The sequence below is a fragment of the Lissotriton vulgaris genome, chromosome 1_1 (genome assembly GCF_964263255.1).
Source record: "Lissotriton vulgaris chromosome 1_1, aLisVul1.2, whole genome shotgun sequence".
In the NCBI taxonomy this organism is placed as follows: Eukaryota; Metazoa; Chordata; class Amphibia; order Caudata; family Salamandridae; genus Lissotriton; species Lissotriton vulgaris.
Genome location: NC_141685.1, coordinates 1,973,349,587 through 1,973,372,640, shown reverse-complemented (window position 1 = coordinate 1,973,372,640; position 23,054 = coordinate 1,973,349,587).

Sequence of the window (23,054 nt, the reverse complement as noted above, 5' to 3'; positions counted from 1 at the left end):
CCAGCCACCCAGAAATGTTTTCTGAAAACTTGCCCTAAGTCTCCCAGGGGAATTGAATCTATGACCCCGGGAGAGGCTTGCTATGTATATCATGAACTCTTGGAGTATTTGCTCATAAGGTCCTGAGTATGGGTACCCATGTTGTTTGAGCCTAAAGCTGCAGTAGGAGCACCGTAAAAATAGCAGTTCTATATAAAGAATCTAGGGCACATGTTTTACAGTATAATATTTTATTGACAATGTAGAAAAATGAAAATGACCAGAAACAGTATCAAATTTGTTAGTGTTGCAATGGTGAATTATAACATAAGGTTGCTTTTACTAATGTCATGATATCCTGACAAAGCAAGTAGGCCTGCCATATTGATAATGACATATCTTATATTGTGATATTGTATCTAGAATAGTTGGAGATATTTTGGTGATAGGGTGCAGGTCCCACTAGGGGTGTAACATGTTATACGGGAGTTACCAAGATATTTCCATCTACCAGATTGTATGTATTTGAAATTAATGTGCACTATTTATTAATGTATGTTTAATAAAAGTACTTTTCTATTTTGTAAGAAATGTCACTGACTGGACAATAATTTGTTATTACGTACAAATGAAATGGTTTACTAGCCACCACCACCTCCTCGATTAGGCCTTGGACCACTCAGGTTTGATTCCCTGAGAGAGTTAAGTTCTCCAAGGAGGTTCCTAGTAAAAAGTAAGTTGCAGACTTATTACTTGTGAATGATGCATATACTTTGAAATTAATAACACATTTTTTACAGTTTGGATGCATGGTTGCGCATGGCTACATATTGTGGCCATACTGGATGATTTTCAACAATTCATGGAATCATGCCTTGCGCTTGCATGCATCATGACACATGGAGGTATTGTGATGCTGATGGCCATTTTAGCACAGGGAATTAAACATTTTCAAAAAAATAGGTTCACAGAAGCAGGAAAAAGGTAGAGAGGTGCCCAAGAGCACTGTGTGGGTGCCAGTTCTTAAAAATAAAAAAAATTGAAAAAGTAGTGAGCACGATAGGGATGGACAGGAGCATCCCAGAAAGCAATGAACAAATCAGAGATTGGATTGAACAAATAGAGAGAGTACTTATTGGGCCCTTTAGGAAAACAGTATGTGTTTGAGGAACTACTTTTCAAGGTTGAAATGTTTATGGACAACCCTCTTAGATGACTCATACAGCTAAACCCTACAGACTGATATAAGCATTGGTGTGTATGTATCAGTTGTGTTGTGATAACAGTCTCTGTCACAAGACAGCTGTGTGAATGTGAAAAAACTAAATAAACCAGAATGCCTTTTTTTCTGCTACCTTTGAGGAAGACTTAAAAAGTAAAATAACTTTTCCAATACATCATTTGCCTGTCTTGGTACTGAGTGCTGCCAGCACCAGTGGGGCCGTGCTGGACAGACAATATCCTAAAGACCAGGGAATCTATCAGATATTGATAAGTAATTAAATCATAAATTAGCTTTCCCAGTTGAAACATACTGGAAATTTTAAGTAACTTGAATACATCCCTAATTAGTTGTTTCAATATTGTTTCCAAACAATGCTTAATGAGGTTGTTATTTTCATACAGTTAGGCAGGCCTGGCTGTGTCTATCTTGAACAGAGGATTCAGAATGTTAATTAGCAAGTGTTTGGATAAAAATGTCTACTGCATGGAAAACAGATGAGTCCATCTAACCATTTGTAGGGCCTAATTCACTTTGTCAAGCAAAGTGCTGTTTAAAGACCACCCTTGTGTAAATGTTCAGTGTTATGTGAACCCCAGATGTCTGTACTGAGATTCCATGTTCATGTCAAGTGTTTATATCTGTAATGTGTATTTAGCACATGAATAATAGTAGGACTCAGAGTGTAGTGAGTGACTGAGTGCTGGGACCAGTGGGATTCATTTCAGATAGCTCTGGTTGCGCATGGTTCAAGATGGCTGGTGGATGCTGCTTTAGCAGAGATTAGAAGTGTATTTACTGCATTTCTGTTGGTGGAAAGTGGAGTTCCAGGCATTTAGGTGGGAGGGGATAGAGACAGGGCTGCCCACAGAAGTTCAATGGGGGTCTTGTCAGCAAAGGGCTGCTTACTATTACTTCCTGTGTACTGCCATTTGGTAGATGGAATGGATCAGAGGTGGGACTGCAGTTTCTGTTTCTCAAAGTGAGGAAGGGCAGCTTGCGCCCTTTTTTCTGTCCTTAAGTCTATAAGGCTAATGACAGCCTGGTGCAGAGATCTCACACTGCATTGTTCCCTTGTTTTGGATATTCTTTGGTGCTAGCTATCAATTTTCACAAAGGCTCTGTCTGAGGAACAGAGTCAAAATACATTTGAGAGAGAACTAAAACTGTCTCAGAAGTCTTAGACAGTAAATCCACACCACCTCTTTTGAAAATCAGAATAAAACTAGGATCCCACCCACCTATGTTCAAGCTAAAACTTCTTAATGACCAAGAAAAGAAGTGCTCTGCAGAGTACTCAATGGAATGTTGTGTGACTGCAGGTCAAGTCAAACTTTATTGCGCATGAGTTGAAAGAAATATAAGTACATACACAGTAAAAAGGAAGACAATGGGGGAATTATCATAAAGCTGGACAAATACACAATCATCATCAGTGCGTAAATATATATATATATATATATTCACTAAAAAAACATAGCTTTCAGGTACACTATAGTTAGAAATTAGCATTTAAAAAACCTTAGAAATTCACTGAAAAAAACCATAGGTTTCAGGGACGTTATCTATTGCTGGACCTTTCTCTCTTACAAAACCATAGAAATTCTGCTGTTATAGTTAGTTCAGCTAACTATAACTCGCGCCTCTGCAATGCACTGATGACGTCACATATTACATCATTCATGACATGGTCAGTGACATCACTGATGAGATCTCAAATGAAATCACTGATGAAATCATCCAGTGACTGTGTGTTCCTATAATGTTTAAATATGTATTATATATATGCCAAGGTGTATTGAAGAATAAGTGGGTGTATAAGTCTCTGGATGGAGGATTTAGAAGGTGTGTGGCTGACTGTTTAAGTGAGTGATTACATGTGTCTTACTGTATTCATGGGTTAGTAGCTAAACTGTGTGAATACCTGTATCAGTCTGTCTGTTGTTGTATAGGCTGCTTCATGGGTTGGTCAGTAGCTTAATGAGTGTCTATATGCGTTATCGATTGGTTGCATGAGTATTTGTATGGGTGCCTGAGTGTGTATGTGAGTGGGTGGGAGGTGTGTGACTCTATGCATAGATGTTTGAGTGGTTGAGTCACTGGGTTTATGGGTTCAAGAGTGCATCTGTGAAGGGCTGTATGGGTGGGTGAGTGTATGTATGGGTGTGTTGGTGAGTGAATGAATGTCTCAGTGGTACATGTCCAAGTAACTACATATGTAAAAGGCAGTGTATGTGAGAGCTGGTGAATATAGATGACTATATGTGAGAGTCAGTGATTGTGATAGTGGTTGTAGGGATGCGTGTGCACTTGTATCAGTGATTTATTCTTTGCATGACTGACTAGGTGTGTGAGTAACTCTGGATGAGTAGTGGTGTGTAAGTGTCTGTAGAGGTGTATAAGTGCATATGATAGTGTTGTATTGATGAGTGACTGCATATATGAGTGATTATATGGGAGAATTAGTGGATGTGTATGTAGACCCAGGAATCAGTGAGTGTGTATGTAGTAACTGGTATTGGTGTGTCGATGGTTTCGATAATGGTAGTTTGTATTTTATAGTGGGTGTATCAAAGGTTATATTAGAGTGTGAGGAGGTGCATCCGATTTTCACGTGGATGATGTAATCAGTGATGTCATCAGTGATGTCATTTGAGATGTCATCAGGGAAGTCACTGACCATGTCATGAATGATGTAATATGTGGTGTCATTGTGGGTAAACAAGTTATAGTTAGCTCAACTAACTGTAACGGCCGAATTCTATGAAGTGAAATGTCCAACGATAAGTTCCATAAAACCTATGTTTTTTTCTGTGAATGTAGTTATATATTCCCCAATGCCCCCCTACAATCCATCACATAATTCACCAATCATAAAATCCATCTCTAAAGGTTTTCGCAGGCTTCAGCTATAAGTAGTTAATTGAAGCTAAATGGACAGGACTAGAAGCCATATAGATGTGACTGCATAACAGCCAGTCTCCAAGGGGGGAGGGAACATCAACTGAATCTGAGTTTAATTCTGGAGGAACCTGGGGTCTATTTAGAGCCTTGAAGCCTGTCTTTATGTTGAGGGGTGGAAGAAGTGTACCTGGCCCTGCAGAAGGAGAGACTATCCTGGAGACACCTAATGAGTTGCAGATATGAGGAATAACTAGAGGAAGCAGACAACTAAAGGGAGGCAAAGTCAACTCTGACCCGTAATAATGGTGGTTCCCTGCTCTTCCTAAGCAGTTCTTGCTATGAACTACATAAGTAATTGAATTGCCAAGCATTTTTGTTTAATTGTCATCCTCCTGTGTGACCAATAGACTTGTGTTGCTGCTGCTGAGACAAAAGCACTAATCGGCCCTGATGCTACAATGATGAACTGTGCCCACTGCTGAAAACTGGCCTGTAGGTCACACCTACCTTCCAATGTGGTCATCTGCGCCTGGCTTGGGAGGCTGCTACTGATGAAAATATATGCTGCTCTGTAAGCCTAAAGTATAAATTCGATTTGCTCCAGGGTTTGAAAATAGTTATCCCTCCACCCAGTGAGTTATAACATTTGTGTATGCTTCTATTGCTGTTCAAAAAATATTGTCACATTTGTCTCTGGAGTTGAAATATTTTCAGATACCTTCAAATGTCTTTTGTGCTATAATATTGAAACATTTACAATCAGGCTTTTTAAATTGCACTACATTCACATGTCACGGTTTCCTTAGAATGAAATAGTTTTGCAGAATACTGTTCTTTTATCCCTTTTGAGTCCAAAGTTTTTTTTTTAAAGATCTCAATTTGGCCATATTCCCTCTTTGGTCCCGGTTCATTCATGAATCTCTCCTGCATATTGGTCAAGTCACTCCTATCCCTAAGAAGCCCAACACTGATTTATCTGATCCCAAACAATTTTGGCCTATCACCAGCATCATGACTCTAGCTAAATTGCTCGAGCAATGCGACCATAAGCAGCTCTGGAACAACATAGAGAAATGTAAACTCCTTGACCTCTACCTGTCGGGTTTCAAACTGGGGCACAGTACTGAAACAGCACTAACTCACATTGTGGATGACACCCTGAGATCCCTTGATCAAAATGTCCCTTGTCTTCTGATCCTTTTTGACCTGTCCTCAGCATTTGACACCATCAACCATGAAAACTTGATTGCTCTTATTCAACATAGGATGGGTCTCTCAGGCCCGGTCTTCAATTGGTTTACCTCTTTTTTACATGACTGCACACAAAGAATGAAAGTTAACCATTCCCTTGCAACCAGTACCCCTGTCATGATTGGAGTTCCTTGAGGATCCGCACTCTCGCCCACTCTCTTCAACCATTTTTTGGAACCACTTACCGACATTATGAACCGTTCTAACAATCATTACCACATGTATGCAGATGACATGCAACTGCACTTGAAGATCTCCTCTCCAGAGGACATAAAAACTTCAAATGATGCACTCTCATAAACTCAACAATGGCTAGAGCAGAGACATCTTTTGTTAGTTACTCTCAAAAATAGAATTACTTCTGATTCTCCCCGCAACCACTCTGCACCTACCCTGGACTGCCTTAAACAACTCACTGCTCTTAACTGCTTCCCTCATGCTGTTGACTCCCCTAAATCGTTAGGCATTACCTTGGACAAATACCTACATTTGCAAACTCACATCAGTGCAACTATTAGGGTAGCCAATTTTCAACTCAACACCCGTAAGAAAATCAAGCCTTTCCTTCCGCCTGAGGACATCCAGCCTGCAGTACAATCCCTGGTTATCTCTCAAATATAGTTTGGTGACCCTTGCTGGGCTCCCTAAAGCTAGTTTGGCCCCACCGAGAGCCATTATTAACGCATCATCAAGGCTCATCACAGGGTCCAGAAAGCATGACCACATCACCCCTGACCTTCTGCAACTAAATTGGCTGTCTATTGAAGCTAGTATACCTCTCAAGTTAGCTTGTTTGACACATAAAGCCATATATTACAACTGTTTACCTGGCCAAAAAGCTTGAACTATCTGGCAGCCATGGGCTGTGAAAGGAGTTTCGGTGGGGCGGAGAGGCGGGGTGGGGGAGGGGCAGGGTGGGTGGTGCTAAAAACTGGAGTATGGATAATTGAAGGTAAGTAAACAATTTAAATAATAAAACAAATTTTGTAGCGCGCCCTGCATCACATTTTGCGATGCAGGGCATGCTACGAAATTCGTTTTATTAATTATATTGGCCCATAGTATCCCTTCAACTATATCCGGTGAATTCATAGTGGGTGCTTCAGTGGTCATACAATAGCCCAATAACATGGCTCAATCCTAAAAAAATACACTGGGTCAATGGTCCATGCCATATTTGCCCACATGTCTATGTAACCTCAATGTGGATTCTGATTCCTCTGAAAACACCTATAGAGATTCATATTCAGGCATTTTTTTCAGCACCCATAACTGCTGACACATTTCATAGACCTTCAATGTAACAGTCTCTCCAGTTAAGTTACACTGAACAATTGCCCTGTTCACTCATCAGGTTGAATGTGCACTGCTTTCATAATACCCTGCTGCATCTTAGAAGCTCCCTGGGGGAAAAAATCAATGCTGACTCCTGCAGGAGGCGGGAGTCAACCGGGACAGTGTGGGCCTTCTGGCACAGCCATGGTCCTAAGGAGATGGCCATGCCCTGGGGGATAGGGTCCACTGGGCCAAAATTGGCCCGGGAGGGGCGCCGCTTCACTTTAAAAGAAATACATTAAAAAAGGCAGGGCCCCAGTGGTTGGCATCCTAGGGAAGAGGAACGCACACCCCCTCTCTATTTATTTTATAAAAAACAAATGGGCCAGGACCCCGGGGATGTGTCCCTGGGACCCAAAAAGGATCAAGGGAAGCGGGGGCCGCACAGCCCCACTTCCTAAAATAATTTGTTTTTTAAAAATGAAGCCAGCAGTTCGACAGAGGCCCGCCCCCTGCTCCACTACTCAGCAAACTCACCCCAGGCACGCTTTTGAGTGAGGGATGAAATCCCCTTCGCTGCTGATGGTTCTTAGGGGCCAACTAGCCCACCTGTTACCTCTAGTAAGCCCCACACAGTGGGATTGCTGACAGGTGGTCAGAGACCACGCCCATTTTTCCACCACTCTGCAAACACGCCTCTCGGCGCACTGCTGGTGGGTTGATGAGGTCCCCATGCCTCCTGAGGGCTTCAGGACTAAAGTGTACTTTATCCCACAAGCAGCAGTGAACCAGGAGGTGCGTTTGCAGAGTGGTGGAGAAAGGAGGCATTGCCTCTGAGTTTGGGATTATTTGTCAGCATCAAGTAACACATATAAGCTTGCATTTAGCAGTTAGTGCTCTCGATCTGAATAACACACTCAAGTATGCTCAGTAGTTGGAATGGAATGGAGTAGGTTTTTGTAAAGCGCGATAGCTACCCGCAGGCGTCCTAGCGCTAAGTAACCGAGTACAGGTGGGTGGGGCAGGTCGGGGTTATCTGCTGAAGAAAAAGGTCTTTAATTTTCTTCGAAAGGGCAGGATGTTTGGTTCTGAACGGATCGAAAGTGGAAGAGAATTCCACAGCCTTGCCGCGTTAGTAGAGAACATTCTGCCTCCACTTCTTTCTTTTTTGTATCTAGGCATAACGACTTGGAAAGCAAGGGTCGATCTCAGCTGTCTATTGGGATGGTAGGGTGTGATCAGTGTGTGGTTGAGGATTGCTCCTTTCCTCCAGTAGGCACGGTGAGCGATGCATAGGCTTTTAAAGTTGACTCTATCTTTTACTGGCAGCCAGTGGAGTGTTCTTAATTCATTTTTCACTGATTGCCGGCGGGGAATGCGCAGGAGAGTGCGGGCAGCACAGTTTTGGATAACCTGCAGTTTTTTCAAGGTGGATGCGGGAGAACCCAGGTATAGGGCATTACCAAAATCCAGTCGGGAGAGGATAAGACCCTGGACCATGATCTGTCTGGCTTTGAAGGGGAGAAGTGGTAAGATCTTTCGAATGAGCCTCATAATGCTCATGCAGGTGGCTGCTAGTTTGGTTGCCTGGTGGCCGAAAGTTAATGCACTATCCAGCCAGATGCCCAGGCTCTTGATGGTATCCCTGGCTGGGGGGGCTGGGCCTAGTGCTGGTGGCCACAGAGAGTCAATAGATTTTTGGGGGGAGTTTCCTAGCACCATTAGCTCAGTCTTATCGCCGTTAAGCTTTAGGTAAGACTGATTCATCCAGGTGCATACTGCCTCCATGCAACTGCCTCAGTTGCAGTACATATTACATGAATCTAAACCTCAATACAGATTCAAAGAGACTATGCTTAGTCATATGGTGTACTACCTTCATAATTTAGCCTTCCCACGTTCTTGGCTCAAAACTACAGATGTTCAAAGTAAATGCTTCATGACAAAATATCCCACACAAAAATACTGAAGTACAAACATGTAATGGTCAAAATATAAACCACAAAACACCTACTTTAAATTCATATATTGTAAAGTACAAAATTATTGACCGCAAAATCGAAAATCAAAATATTGACTTCATAATAGTAAGCATTTAGTTAATAAAAAGTGAAAATATTTTTTGTAAATACTGTATTAAAAAATACCTATGTAGCATCAAAACATGAACACTGATATATAAAGTTACAAAAATATTTTAAAAATAAATTTAAAAAATCAATAAATAATAAATGCATTTTATTATCAAATTGTAAATTAAAATATGTTTATTATACAAATAAAATCATTCTTGAAAAATATTATTACTGATTTATATGAAGAATACCTTAAAACATAAGCATATATCATTATTAATGTAAACATTTTTAAACGTATTTTATGTTAATGTAATTTTAATATTAAACAATATGGACATGTAATAAAAATGTATATCTTTAAAAATACTATAAAAGGTAAAAAAGCTAATAAATAAATATAAAATACAAAACATAATAGAAAATAATAAAAAAAAGATAATTACAAAAAATATATACTTTTAATTTACAGATTCTCAAAACATCTTGAAACACATCCAGAATACAGTGCCATGTGGTAACCTAACTCCAATCTAAATTCATTAAAATATAAACAAAAAACAAATAGCTGATACACACTGTTCTAACTACAATCCATGACAATGTACAGCACTCTGTATGCCTTTTGGTGATGTTTGCAATATAGAATTAGTATATACATACATATATATGTTTAACATTGGTGAAAATACATAAATGTCAATATACTATTCTAACTTCGGTCTAACAAACATCAGGGAAAAGGTGTACCTTAAAGGGGTTGATTTACTAATATAAATCCAGTCTAACAAATAATGAGGAAAATGCATACATTGGTTGCTCGGATTACTATTCCATGTTAAAAAAAACTTTTGGGAAATGTATACATTATGGGGTCAGATTTACTATTCGTATATCAGTCTAACAAACACTGGGTAAAAAACACATATTGGGCAACATCAGATTTACTTTTCTAACTCATGTTCAAAAATATTTTGAAAAGTGCATACACTTAGGGGAATATTCACAAGGACTTATCTCTGATTTATCCCCACCGTAACGCAACAAATGTGGAGATAGATTTAACACCCCATTCACAGCTGGTGCAAACTGCAGACATTGCCAGTATTCCCGAGATAACTGCCCCAAAATGTATCCCCACAGTGGACACCACCAACTAACCCCTAATGAAATGCAGAGTAGGCATTCCCTTGCAAAAACATACAAAAAAAACACACCACCACTTTAACAATGAACTGCCAGATCTGCCAAGCGCAACAAAAACAGGCGATAAGCTGCGATAGCACCAGGGATTTAACACCTGCCTTTTGCTGGTTCTAAGCAGGACGACTACACGCAGCATGAAAGGGAGCCCAGCCAAGAGCCAGGGGTGGGCGGAAGTCGCGTGAGGGACTTATGCTGAGAGGCACAGAGATTGAACCAATCTCTGCACTCTCAGCATAGTTCTGTTACGTGATGTCCGCCCGCCGCCCCCCTCCCACCTCCTGTCCGCCTCCCGCCCGCAGTAATAAATAACATTAAAAGCCTTAAAATAACATTTAAAATAAAACTTACCTTATCTGGAGCGCATCCATGTCCATCGCCCCTTCTTCTGGGAACTGCACATGCGCCGGAGACCACGCATGCACATTACTAGCCAGGAATTCTTGAAATTGATCAGACGGAATCGGCTGACAATCTCCTCCTCAAGTTAAAGAACTGATGAATGACACACCTATATTGATCGAGGCTGTCCTATTACATTCCAGTCCTGATGAAGACCCACCATAGATTCACATAATCAGCGGTCAGTGGTCAGTGTCGATTTTTCTGATATATCCTTCATTGGATATATTGTTTCCTTTTATTTATTCAATACATTTTTCAATGTAATTGTGTCCCCAACAGAACCATTGTTGTTGTTTAATTACCCACCCTTGTTCTGAGGGTTACTGGGTTACCCCATTACTTTAATGGCACCCCTGCCAAGAGCCACACCTAAAGACCAACAGATGGCATGGAGACAATGATCATGCAGCTCCGATACCCATAACATCCCCCGCCACCACCCCAGCCCCGCCCTCCCAGACATACACATATCATGCACGAAACAAGAGTCCCAAAAAAAACCATGATGCCGCACATTGCCAAAATAAATACACACATCTGTGGCCAGAAGAACTAGAAACAGTCACACAGCACTGAAGTAACAACCAAAAACTTTATTAAAATACAACACGAAACGCCAATGTGGAAGACTCCTGTCAGGTCCGTCAAGGACAATCTCGACATCACAGACTGGAAAATAAAGGACAAAATTAGGACGTGTGTTATGTGCACATCGAAGGAGCGAGACACAGTGAAACAGAGAAGGAAAGTAAGCCAGAGAGAGAAAGAGACAGAAGGAAAAGAAGGGAGAGAGAGAGAGAGAGAGAAAGAGAGAGAGAAGGGAGAGAGAGTGAGAGAGAGAGAAGGAAAGGAAGGGAGAGAGAGAGCGAGAGAGAGGGATGGGAGAGAGAGTGAGAGAGAGAGAAGGAAAGGAAGGGAGAGAGAGAGCGAGAGAGAGGGATGGGAGAGAGAGTGAAATAGAGAGAAGGCAAGGAAGGGAGAGATAGAGAGAGAAGGAAAGGAAAGAAAGGGAGAGAGAGATAGACACACCGCCGCCCCTGCACACAGGCCCCCTTGTACACCTGCTGCAACCGGTGTGTCCACAAGTAGGCATACCACATGCCTGTGCAAGCACCAGGTCCTGGTTCCACCACCATGGCATGGTCCACATCATGCGGGCCTGCTCCGCGGCCCAGCAGGTCCCGCACATAACGATGAGTCCCGAGTCATCAATGGCAAAGACCAAATCAGTGCACACATCTTCAACGCAGGCTGCGCACCCGCTCAGCTATTTCGGTGCCACTAACCCTGTGCAACGCCAGTCAGCACTCTGTGGTGGTAGGCCCGCAAATTGCTGCAAGGCTTTGAGTGCCACTAACCCTGTGTAACACCAGTCAGCGCCACGTGGTGGTAGGCCTGTGATGGCCACAAGGCTTTGGGTGCCACTAACCCTGTGCAACACCAGTCAGTGCCACGTGGTGGTAGGCCCGTGACAGCCGCAATGCTTCGGGCCCACTAACCCTGTGCGCAACAACTCATGGGCCCTTTATGATTGAGAACCATGGAGCGTATATCATCCAGTCACCACTGGCAGAGGGGAATGTGACGTTGTCGGTCCCTTATATTTGCGGGGTCACATGGCCTGTGATGCCTGTGCCGGATGGGTTGTAGTATCCTGGCCTTGATTGTATTCATTTAAACTCTTGTCCTGCCATTGGAATGCTTTATTGGATGATGTGTTATAGAATGTTGGGAACCAGAGATGTCAGTTGAAAAGGGCTGAGCTGCATGCTGGCTGCTCCAGGTGGGGTTTTGCCTCGACTTAACTTCATTAGCTGTAACTACCTACAAATAAATATCTGAAGATCCTCTACACATCTGGACTCAGTTACTACATGGGTGTGGTATGGTGTGTGTGCATACCTGCCCTCAGGGGGTGGCCATTAAATGCTGACAACTAGACCAGTGACCTGCAGACCACCAGCGACCACGCCTGTGACAGGTAGCTATGTGGGCCCTCACTCGGAGTGTAAGCAGAATGGACTGGCGTACCAGCGCAGGGCTTGCAACAATGACACGGGGGCTCTGGGCGTGGTTCAGTCCATATCCAGAAAAGGAAGTGACTGATGCGTGTGTCCCTTTTGTAGTGTCCACGGCACACAATAGGCAATGTAGCACACTGTGACTGGCATCCCACTAGATGAGCATCATTGACGTAAGGGAAATCACTGTCCCTACTCTGCGACTCTGGGCAATAGCTTGCTTAATCTCCACAGCGGCCCCTCGCGGCGGGATGCCTGGCTTTCACCTTGTGGATACCCTGCCCGGGTTATCTCACAGGGGAATACCAGGACGGGTTCCCTAAGCAAGCGCTTAGATACCGACCACGGTCAGTGATTTGCGCTATATAAATACATGTACATTTACATTTACATTTACATTCATTCACACATTCAAAAATGAATGATGAAAGACTTGACACAGAAGTGCGTTACTCAATTTTTATTGCAGCTGGAGCGGTACAGGGCCATGCCAAGCACAGTACACAATATGGGCTCGTGGAGGGCCAGCCAGAGTCCATCCAGGGATGACAAGTGCTGCAGAAGAGGAAGGGTACAGTCCGCAGTCTGGTCGCCATGTCATTGGTCATCTACAGGATATGGCAGTCCATGTCATGGTCCAAGGTGAGTGCAGCGGAGTGTATCAGGTGTCAGTGGAAGGTCATGGGGAATTGTGAGGCACCAAGCAGAATTAGGCCAGGTGGCAGAAATGAATGCTAGGGCCTCCTTCTGGCACAATCCCATCCACTTCCTCATCCTGTGGGTGTTGCAGTACTGACTGCGGCACTGTGTGCCACTGACACATCAGGGGCCAGCGGAGCATTGTCGGCCACACTGTGTGGCAGTAACACATCAGGGGCCGGAGTGGATATGCCTGCCGCAATGTGACTCACTCACGCACCAGGGGGAGGAGATGTGGACAGTGTGGGGGCATCAGCATTCATCAGTGCCACGCCTTGTGGCAGCAATGCCATGATGAGGATCTGTAGGGCAAGGAAGATCCCAGCTACATTTCGCTAATGTTCAGCGGTGGCTGCCATCCTTTCCACCTCCATCTGCACCATGTCCTCCCTGAGCACCATGTCCTCCATGAGCCTCCGCATGTGAGCTAGCTCATGGCTGGGTTCGCTGGAGCCAGTCTGAGTGGACAATTGTTCTTCTCTCTGCATCATGACTCCAGCATTGTCAGTCAGGGCTCGTTGGAGACCATAGAGTGGGCCATGGGTGTCCGTTAGGGACTGACGCTGGTCCCTGATGGGACCTAGACACCCATGGATGACGTCCAGTTTGGTAGCATAAGATCGAACCCCACCCGCACCTTCTCAGACGTCTCCCTCTGGCCCTCCAGCACACAGTGTTGGAAGGCCATGTGTTGTTCCCGGGGGTCTTAGGAGACTGCCGGGCTGTGGATGCCTCCTGCTGGGTGGTTTGGGTAGTGGGTCAGGTCTCCACGATGCAGCTGGGCTGCCCTGATCCTGGAGGTGAGTTGTGGATGATGTCCTTCTCATCATCAGTGAAGAGTGGCTGGGACTGCTGTGCAGGAGGTGTTGATTGTGCCTTTGCAATGGGAAGGGGAGATGGTGTATTATAATGTGTCCACATGTATGAAGTCACATGGTACATGTTGACATTCAGACAGCATGGCATTGAACAGTGTGACAGTCCTTAGATCAGGGCCATGACCCAGAGTCATTGTGGGTGTGCACTGTGCTCTGTTTGATTGTGCATGTGTGCCATTGTGGCCATCTCCACTTGTGTCCATAGTACCTGGTGGTCACTCACCATGTTGCCGTTGTGTTGTGTCCTGTCGAGCAGTGTCCGGTCCCCCGATTCCGGCCACAGTCTCCACACTGATGACTGTCAACACCAGCTACTCCATGTCTTCCAGCACAAGCTGTGGCGCTGGGATCTCACCTCCAGTCTGCATTGCTGCCTTCTGGTTAGCTGCGATTTTCTCCTTGGTCTTGCGCTTGATGTCAATTCATCACCTTTTGACCTCATCCATTGACCTCTTTTGCCATCCGAAGGCATTCACCTTGTCCACGATGTTCCACCATATCCCATTTTTGGTGCCCATTGACACGTTGCTAGTGTCAAACAGTTTTTGATGGTGTTCCATCACCTCCGTGGCCAGGATCCTGTTTTCCTTTGGACTGAACTTCGTCTTTTTCTTCTTCTTGTCCTTGCCCTTCCCTGTCCCCGAGGTCCCAGGCTAGTTGTCGGGGTGCTTGTGGGGTTGCGCTCGTCCTCTGCGCCTGGTCCAGCTGAATCCATGGTTCTTGGGTGTTGCTCAGTTTGCGTTTGAGTGTTTTTTCTAATTTTATTGTGATTTTTCCCACCTGCCTTGTGTGTATTGCAGGCCTGGTGCTGTTTATCGCTGATTTCCTCATCGCGCTTTGGCCCATCGCATTTCTTTTCACGTTGAAGTTTGTATTTTTATCTCCATCGCGGTGGTTGTATCGTGGACATTGGCGCGTTTTCGGCGGACTATCACATGGTACCGCCGTGTTGTGAATTCCACTTTGACACTTGGTTATTTTCCCGCAATAGGCTGTGATATGTAAAGTTGCGTTAGCATTTTTTGGTGTTGTTTAACACACATTCTTGTGAATATACCCCTAAGAGGGGGGTGGGTTTACGGTTTAAAACCACTCTAATAAACATAGGACTAAATGTATTTATTATAGTTCCGGTCCGACAAACACTGGGAAAGTGCATAAGCTGTAGGGGGTCTGATTTAGATTTCTAACTACACTCTAACACTGGGGAAAGAGCATCAATTGGGTAAGAGGACCACATTTCATATTGTAAATCAAGTCTAACAAAAATTGGGGAAAGAGCATAGATTAGGAAGGAGTGAGGTTCAAATTCACTATACTAGAAATAGAGATGCACATTGAAAATAGGTCATACATTTAAATAAACCCTTTACAAATCATAAACATATGAAACATTTAATTTAAAAAACAAATATACCAGAACTGCACAAAAAATATTTCGATTCTTTAAATGAATTCATTTTAAATAAACTGTATTTCTCAAATTTCTCCCAAAAAGCACAGAAACATAAAAAAATGTAAATCTCTTACAGTAGAAAAACAAGTATTATTATTATATACATAGAATTTGCCTATTTAAAATAAAGCCCTACACATCCATCCCCAATAAGCCCTGCATCCAAAAATTAATGTAAATAATTATAAAATAATAAAACATGTAAACAAAAAAACAAAACAGCCATTTCAAATTGAAAATATTACATTATTTTCAATAATGAATATACACTGTAAAAATAATAATTCTCAAATACCTCTATACAAACATATATTTATAAATTAAACATATATAAATAAAATTACAAATAAAACATGATTAATAATACATTGATAACAATCAATGTACATATATTTTATTTAAACACCACAGACCCAATCCCCCCCAAAAAAACCCGGCGCAATATTACAATTAATAAATAATATAAACAATCACAAACGCATCTTAACAGCTAGACAAAATAAACAACAATTAAAACATTTACATATAAATCAATTAGCATGAATTAATATATAATTTTAAAATTCTCTGCACTAAGCCACAATAAAACACCAAAACCCAAAATAAACTGTACTAAAAAAGTAAAATAATAAAACAAACTTCCCAATCAATCCCCCAAAAATCTGACAACCCCCAAACATTTAAAAATAATTACAAATAGATTTCATATGAATATTAATATTGGAATAAAATATAATACAGTAAAACAGCATTACAACAATATTATAATAAACCATATTGTATAAATGTATATTATTATAAAAAAGAAAAAATATATATTGATACCGTTCATATTTTTATTCACAATAGTTCTTTTTTAGTCACGGTATTTTCACCACGAAATATGGTCACTGGATATTTTTGAGTCAATGTTTAGGGTACTACACCCAGCAGTAGATTCTCAGAGCATTGTTGCTCTCTGCTATTATTATTCTTGAACCTGCCATTTTTTAGGCATTAATCTTCAGGGTTTATATATTGTTTAAACATGCCATTGGCACTTGATGCAGCGTTTGGTTTACTGATTTGCGGTAGTTGTATGTGTTATTTATCTTTTGGTATGCCAGTGCTTGCCTGTAACTTGTTTTTTTCAAAACTGTGCTTGTTAACAGGTGAACACTTCCTTTTACCGGTATCAACTCGTTGGTATTTCTGTGGCCAAAATACCTGTTTCTTCTCATGCAGAAACAAGCCTCTCTCAGATTGTCTTTTGGAATTATTCCCGTATATATTTTAATCCTTACTGTTCTTTGTAGGGACATACAATGTAGTTTGACTTTGAGCAATGAGTAGAAATATTGTATTTGGTGGGGAGCTCCTTTTGGATTTACATGTTTGCTGCTTTCCTTATTATCCCTATAAATTGCAAAAAATGTTCTTTTATCCTATTTCATTTTTTTTTAAAATTAATAATGAAGTGTACATGTAGTATGCGTTTCCTCCCTGTGCGTGCTTATATTTGTGGACTTTTATATTTTTGCCATTTCTCAGCGGACTTTTGATAGGTCTTTGTATGTGTGCATCAGTCAGAAAGACAAAGCAAAGCACCATCAAACAACCACAGTTGGCGAATCGATACATTCTCCCAAGGTCACTTGAAGGAAGTTAGTTTATGCTAACACTAGGTGCCCTCCTAAAGCAGCAGGAAAGAGATTGGTCAGATTTCCACACTGAGCTTTTAACTACCAGTTATTCATAGCTGACAGTCGAGAAACGCTCACCCAAGACTAAAGTAGCCCTAGGAAAACACTCCATCTAACATTTCATTAACATTTTATTTGATGTATTATATTGGACGAAGGCCACACCGCCCAAAGCCCCCTTGAATCCTGAGGGTTTCCCATTTGTCATTTTTAAGGATGGAGCGCAGAACGATTTGAGCCGAAGTTGAAAAGAAAGGGGCTTCTGTTGAGTTTTCTGTCTCCATTTAAATCAACTTATTAATTGCAATACAAGTATGTCTTGGAACTTCTTACCTTCTAATCTTATTTGAGTCTAATATTACAAGAGTATGGGGCCATGTAAACCAATCATGGGAGCAAACAAAGCAAGGCACTTGCCAAGCTTCAATTTCGACGTTATTGGCTGATTCTACTTCGTGAAAATACATTTCCGTTCTCCGGGGTCGGCGAAGGGTGGGTCAAAAGGGTAGCCGGGTCATAAAACTTTTTAACTGTCGCTATTACATTGCCTTAGTTCTAAGTAAAGCAATGCTTGGTGCAAAAACACTTTTATCACCATTGCATGAAAGCAGATCTATCATGGTGATGTGTTTCAAGAATATTTGGTAATATTTGCTATACTGCATTTATTGTGGTGATCTTTGTTGTGTTGTTCGAGATATTTATTATTTTGTGCAGCTTTTGTGCATTGTATAAATACTGTGTTAATCTGTGTTTGTTTAGAAGCGTTCTATTTTTGATTGGTTTGTTGTTTTGGCTCCTGGTTTTATGTTATTGTGTTGTGCTTGGAAAAAATGCAATATATCCAGAGAAAAGCAATACATTCCTCTTAAGTTCTATTGGTAAAGCACCATTTACCACTGATTCAGGTGATAAAACAACCCTGGGACAGTTCTTTTGCTTTTTATGGCAGCAGTGGGATCTAACTCTGGCAGGGACAATCCCTCCCAGTGTCACGTTTGGCCGAAATGCTATTATTTCCAAGGGACAGCTGTAAGGGTTCACTTTTCCAGTCTGGATATGATTATCTAATAAACAAAAAAGTGAAACGTTAAAAAAACACCAGTGATTCGGTTTGCTTCCTTGTCATGATTGGAGTTTAAGGAAACAATTATTATGCAAACTGTCAGATTTACAGGCCGAAAAAAGAAAAAATATGTCAGTCTCTTTTTACAAAAATACATTTCAAGGAAGACATCCTATTAATTTGATAACGTATTGGATAAGAAGTAGCTTCAATTTGAGTCTGCAGTTCTGTAATTCTTCTTATGCTGAATCAATTCGAGAGTGTGGGCTAAACTTGAGTGATGCCCCATCACTTGCACATAACAAGGCTATAAATGTCACAAAAACATCTTGTAAAGAGTAATCTTATAAAATCAAAGGGCCAGCGAGCTAGTGTGACTCAGTGCTGCGCTCAGCCTAAGTATGAATTGATTGTTTACATCCCTCGTGTACAGAAAGCAGGGCAGCACACAAAATAGTATGCTTTCCTTTAGCCTCTGTAAAATCAAACACAGCTGGCTCGCAGACCGAAACTGAGCTCTGCTGCAAACTAGACAATTGCTACTGGACCGGAGTAGCTGCAATGCTTCGTGCTCACTCACTCATGATGTATGGCATGTAACAGTGATTGCAAAGCAAGGAGCCTCCGCGAACGGATCAGCAAGCAGCAGCAGCAGCAGCATCCTATTCAACTGCCTCGTAGCATCCTAGTTAGTATGGCCTAACAAAACACAGTGCCAGGATGAAACAAGCATTTGCAATGCAATAGGGCTCGCATTAGTAAAGTTTGAGGGATTAGTAATGTAAATGACAAATTTATTATTTATGTTTTTGTTTTGAAAATTTGGAAATTAATAACTTTGTCGTTTACAATGCTAATAGTGTTAACTTGTGGAAATGTGACACCTATAGCATTTGTAATGCAATGTGTTGTCTTTACATGACTTAGATGTATTAATATTCAAATTAGCAATGTTTTTTTTTCCAATATTTATTAGTTAAATTAAAGATATTGTAATATATAATGGCAATAGCTTAAACTTTTGCAAATAATTTTGTGGAAGATTATGTTTATTCTTTTTATAGTGATTAAAATACAAGAACAGAAGTGAAAGATTACATTTTTTTGGTGACATTTTTAATAAATTTTGAAAAATTGAGAGAACATATTTGAATCAGTTGTTGTTGAATTGTTGCACATATTGATGCTTTGTTGGCTCAGAATGATGTTGTGGGTGTGCCGAGTGATGCTGTGGCGTTCAGTGATGCTCTGGTAGCGCATATTGATGTTGTGGTGCCTCTGAGTGATGCTGTAGTGATGCTGTAGTGGTGCTGAGTGGTGCTGTGGTGGTGCTGAGTGGTGCTGGGTTGGAAGTGTGCACTTCCGACTGGTGGTGTGTGTGCCTGGCGGATGCATGCAGTGACGGCTGGTGGTGTGTGTGCCTGGTGAAAGTGTGCACTGGCGCTGGTGGTGTGTGCCTGGTGAAAGCGTGCACCGACGGCTGGTGGTGTGTGTGTGACTGGTGAAAGTGTGCACTGATGTGGTTGTATGTTTGGTTGTATGTTGTATGGCGGGCGTGAATCCAATTAATCGAGGGGCAGCGGAAGCCTTTGATGTGGCCTTGCGGCCATGGAGAAATGCTGAAGGGAGGCACGGCCTGTGGCAGGGGGACGATCAGGCAACCTCGTGAAGTGAATAATTAGGGGAGGAGAACTGGCAGGCTGAAAGGCAGAAGGCTCAGGCAAGCTCGTGCACGAGGCGGCGTGCACTTCCCAAAATCCTCTGAGAGCCCTTGGCCTTAAGAAATGATTTGAATGCATTAGGGCTCTTTTCCTATTCCTGCGGAATAGGAAAGGACGAGACCTAAAAAGGTGTTTTTCAATTACAACAACTTTTAGTCAACAAGTCACCTCGATAGTTCTGCTTCAACCATCAATAATGGATCATGAGCACATTATTATTGCCACATTACAATTTGCATGTTAGAATCAAGCACTCAGAAAGAGATGGATAATACCATTCGCACTTCAAAGCAGGTCAGTTTATATGTCCACATCAAAACGTTGCAAGTTTCTATGGAAAAAACGGTGCCACAACGATTGTTGGGTGGTATTTGGTCTTGTCTAAAGACAGACCTATAATACCCAAAAAAAACATAGGGGTAGATTTTCAAACAAAAGTGACGCTAACCAGCACAAAATGTTTTTGCAGGAATTGACTTGCATGAGAAAAACTTGTTTTGTGCTGGACAGTACTCTAAAAGTAGTGCAAAGCACTGGTTTGCATAACCTAGTGCCAAGGAGGCGTGACATGGGTGGTACATGGGCGTTCCCATGCAATCAACCTTGGCTTTTGACACAAAAACCTGTCAACAAACAATTGTAGACGGGTTTAGCGCAAAAATATAATGCCACTTCAAAGGAGGAGCTAACAGGAAAAATAATTTTAGTGTGCAGCACACACGCAAAGTGGGAAAAGTTTTAAAGTGTTTATAAGCCTGGTATTTTGAACAGGAAGGGTAGGAGTTGCTCTACCGGCTAGGGCAGTCGACCTCGAATCTGGGGACCTGGGTTCGAGTCTCTGCAATGATGCTGAACGTCCTGTGTTTCTGGGCAAATCACTTAATCTCCCCGTGCCTAACAAAATGAATGTGTCCTCATGTAATGCAACTGGTGCTATGTAAAGCGCTCTAATACCCTACTTGGGTCAAGTTCCCACTATATAAAACTCTGGGAAAAAAGTAGCTTTTCTGTACAAAACATATGCTAGACTCATGCACACACACTAGCGCTATGGCGCTTAGGTATGTGTTTGGCGCTCGGCCGCAGAAATCAGTGCCTCTGCTAGAGAGAGGGCACGAGAGAGCAATTTCTCTTTAGATATAGCTCCCTCCCTGTCATGCAATGCAGCCCAGCCTCTTTGGGTGCTGCGCTGCATTGCATGTATTTTTTGAAAATCTGCCCCTTAGAGTGGGCTTTGTATCTGCCCCTTTTTCTTCATTCAACGACTTTCTGGTATATTTCAGATTCCTGCCCCTGATTCAATGGCTTTTGTCTCTACTCTTGTATTTGTCTTGATCCAAGAGCATTTCGGACTCACTGTATTTTGATTGAACGAGGAACTATTTTCTCTCCCCCATTCTCACCTTACTGACCTTGTTCTAACCTCCCATTTTATGCCCCTTACTTTCTTTATTTAAATAGTTGTGCTTTCACCACCCACTTGCCCCCAGTGTGCTCTGAGTTCCGACGACTGCTGTGTTGATGGGCAGCCATCTCTGACTGTTTTCATTGCATTCCACAATGGTCAACCATGTATTTGCATACACGTGTATGCATATTTCCATGATTGATAATTCAGAAGGCTTCATCTGTTGCCTTAAACACTTTATTCCAAGATGTCCACTGTAATAGTTAGGGTCCTAGGCACTCATGCAGCGCTAATAACCACACAGACACATAGTCACACTGTCTGAATGTGGTCCTGGGCACGTCACCCCGTCTCTTTTATTAGCAGGGTCACCGGACTGGTGACACCTGTGATGGAGGAGTGTGGGGTGAGTGTGCAAGCCAGCCCTCAAGGATTGGCTGATGGAAGCACCATATTTGCAAACACTAGATGGTGTTCCACAGGGCACTACAGCCACTGGTATGTAGACATGCCTTATTGCACAGCCTTATTAGAATTTATTAAGGCATAAGAAAAAACATTCCAGGATGTTTGGTGTGTTTGCACACACGTGCATGCATGCACTTTCACAGAGGCAGTTTTGGAATATTGTTCATTTAGCATTTAGCAAAACGATTCCAAGATGACCGTCATGTGTGCAGATAGAGACTGCCAAAAGGATGGCTAAATAATCAAACCATTGGCAAAATCAGTAGTTCTGTGGCCTGGTGTCAAAGGCTAGACCCATTGACTTTGCCAATGCTTGATCTTCGTGGAATTCAGGTTAATTTCACTGCTTTGTACACAAAGCTTTTTTCCAAATCCAACCTGAATGAAATAGTAATTATGAAAACCACAGGACTGAGAAGATAACCTGTGAACTGAGTTAAGCTTGAAACCGCAGAAGGTTTACACCCAGGTCTATTCTTATGTTTGCCCATAGATTAAGGTTGTAGGGGTAGAAGGAATTAACATGGTGAAGAGGTGGTAACACAAATATGAAGGTGACACACTTACAATCACATTAAGAAAATGATTGAGATTTATTGTCCAAAAAGTTCATTTGATGAGCAAGAAAGTCAAATCCTGTTTTAAATAGGGCGTATCATATTTTATTTTGCCAGTGTATGAAACTAAGTAACTAAAACGCTGAAAAGATTGTCTGGGCTTCTGATATATGTATATCACAACTATCCTTAAGTTTATTGCTGCATACAAAAAAGAACATACACGTTGTTCTTTTGATGAGAGATTGTGAAAGTAGTTAATTCACACAAGTGTGTGGTGTCCATTGCTCAAGATAGCAGTGGTGTTACATTGCATTCAGATCAGTGTGTCAGCATAATTATTTGAAGCCAAAATTGAAGAATATGCATTCTTGGACATGGTTTAAAACTGGGTTTTAAAAAGCATGCAAATGAAAACCAGAGAATGGAGAGGCGCCACTGTTTTTAGTATAGCAATAAGAAGGTTGTACCTGGAACAAGAAGAAATATTCCCAGTGGAGAACTAATACTCCAAGTACTGGTAAAGCCAGTCAATCAGCCAGTAAACTTTATTCAGTTTGTTAAAATAATCACATAGACATGGATCAAAAAGCTTTTCAATCCGCAAAATATCTAAAAAATAAATCTTATAAATTAGACAATGAAATAAAATAGAGTATCTAAAAATCAAAAAACAGAATCAGTTACATTGTTCCATATCTATTTCTTATCCACAGGGCATAGCACACAAAATCTACCACAGTCACACACAGTTCCATACTACTTAGTCTTTGCAAATAGACTA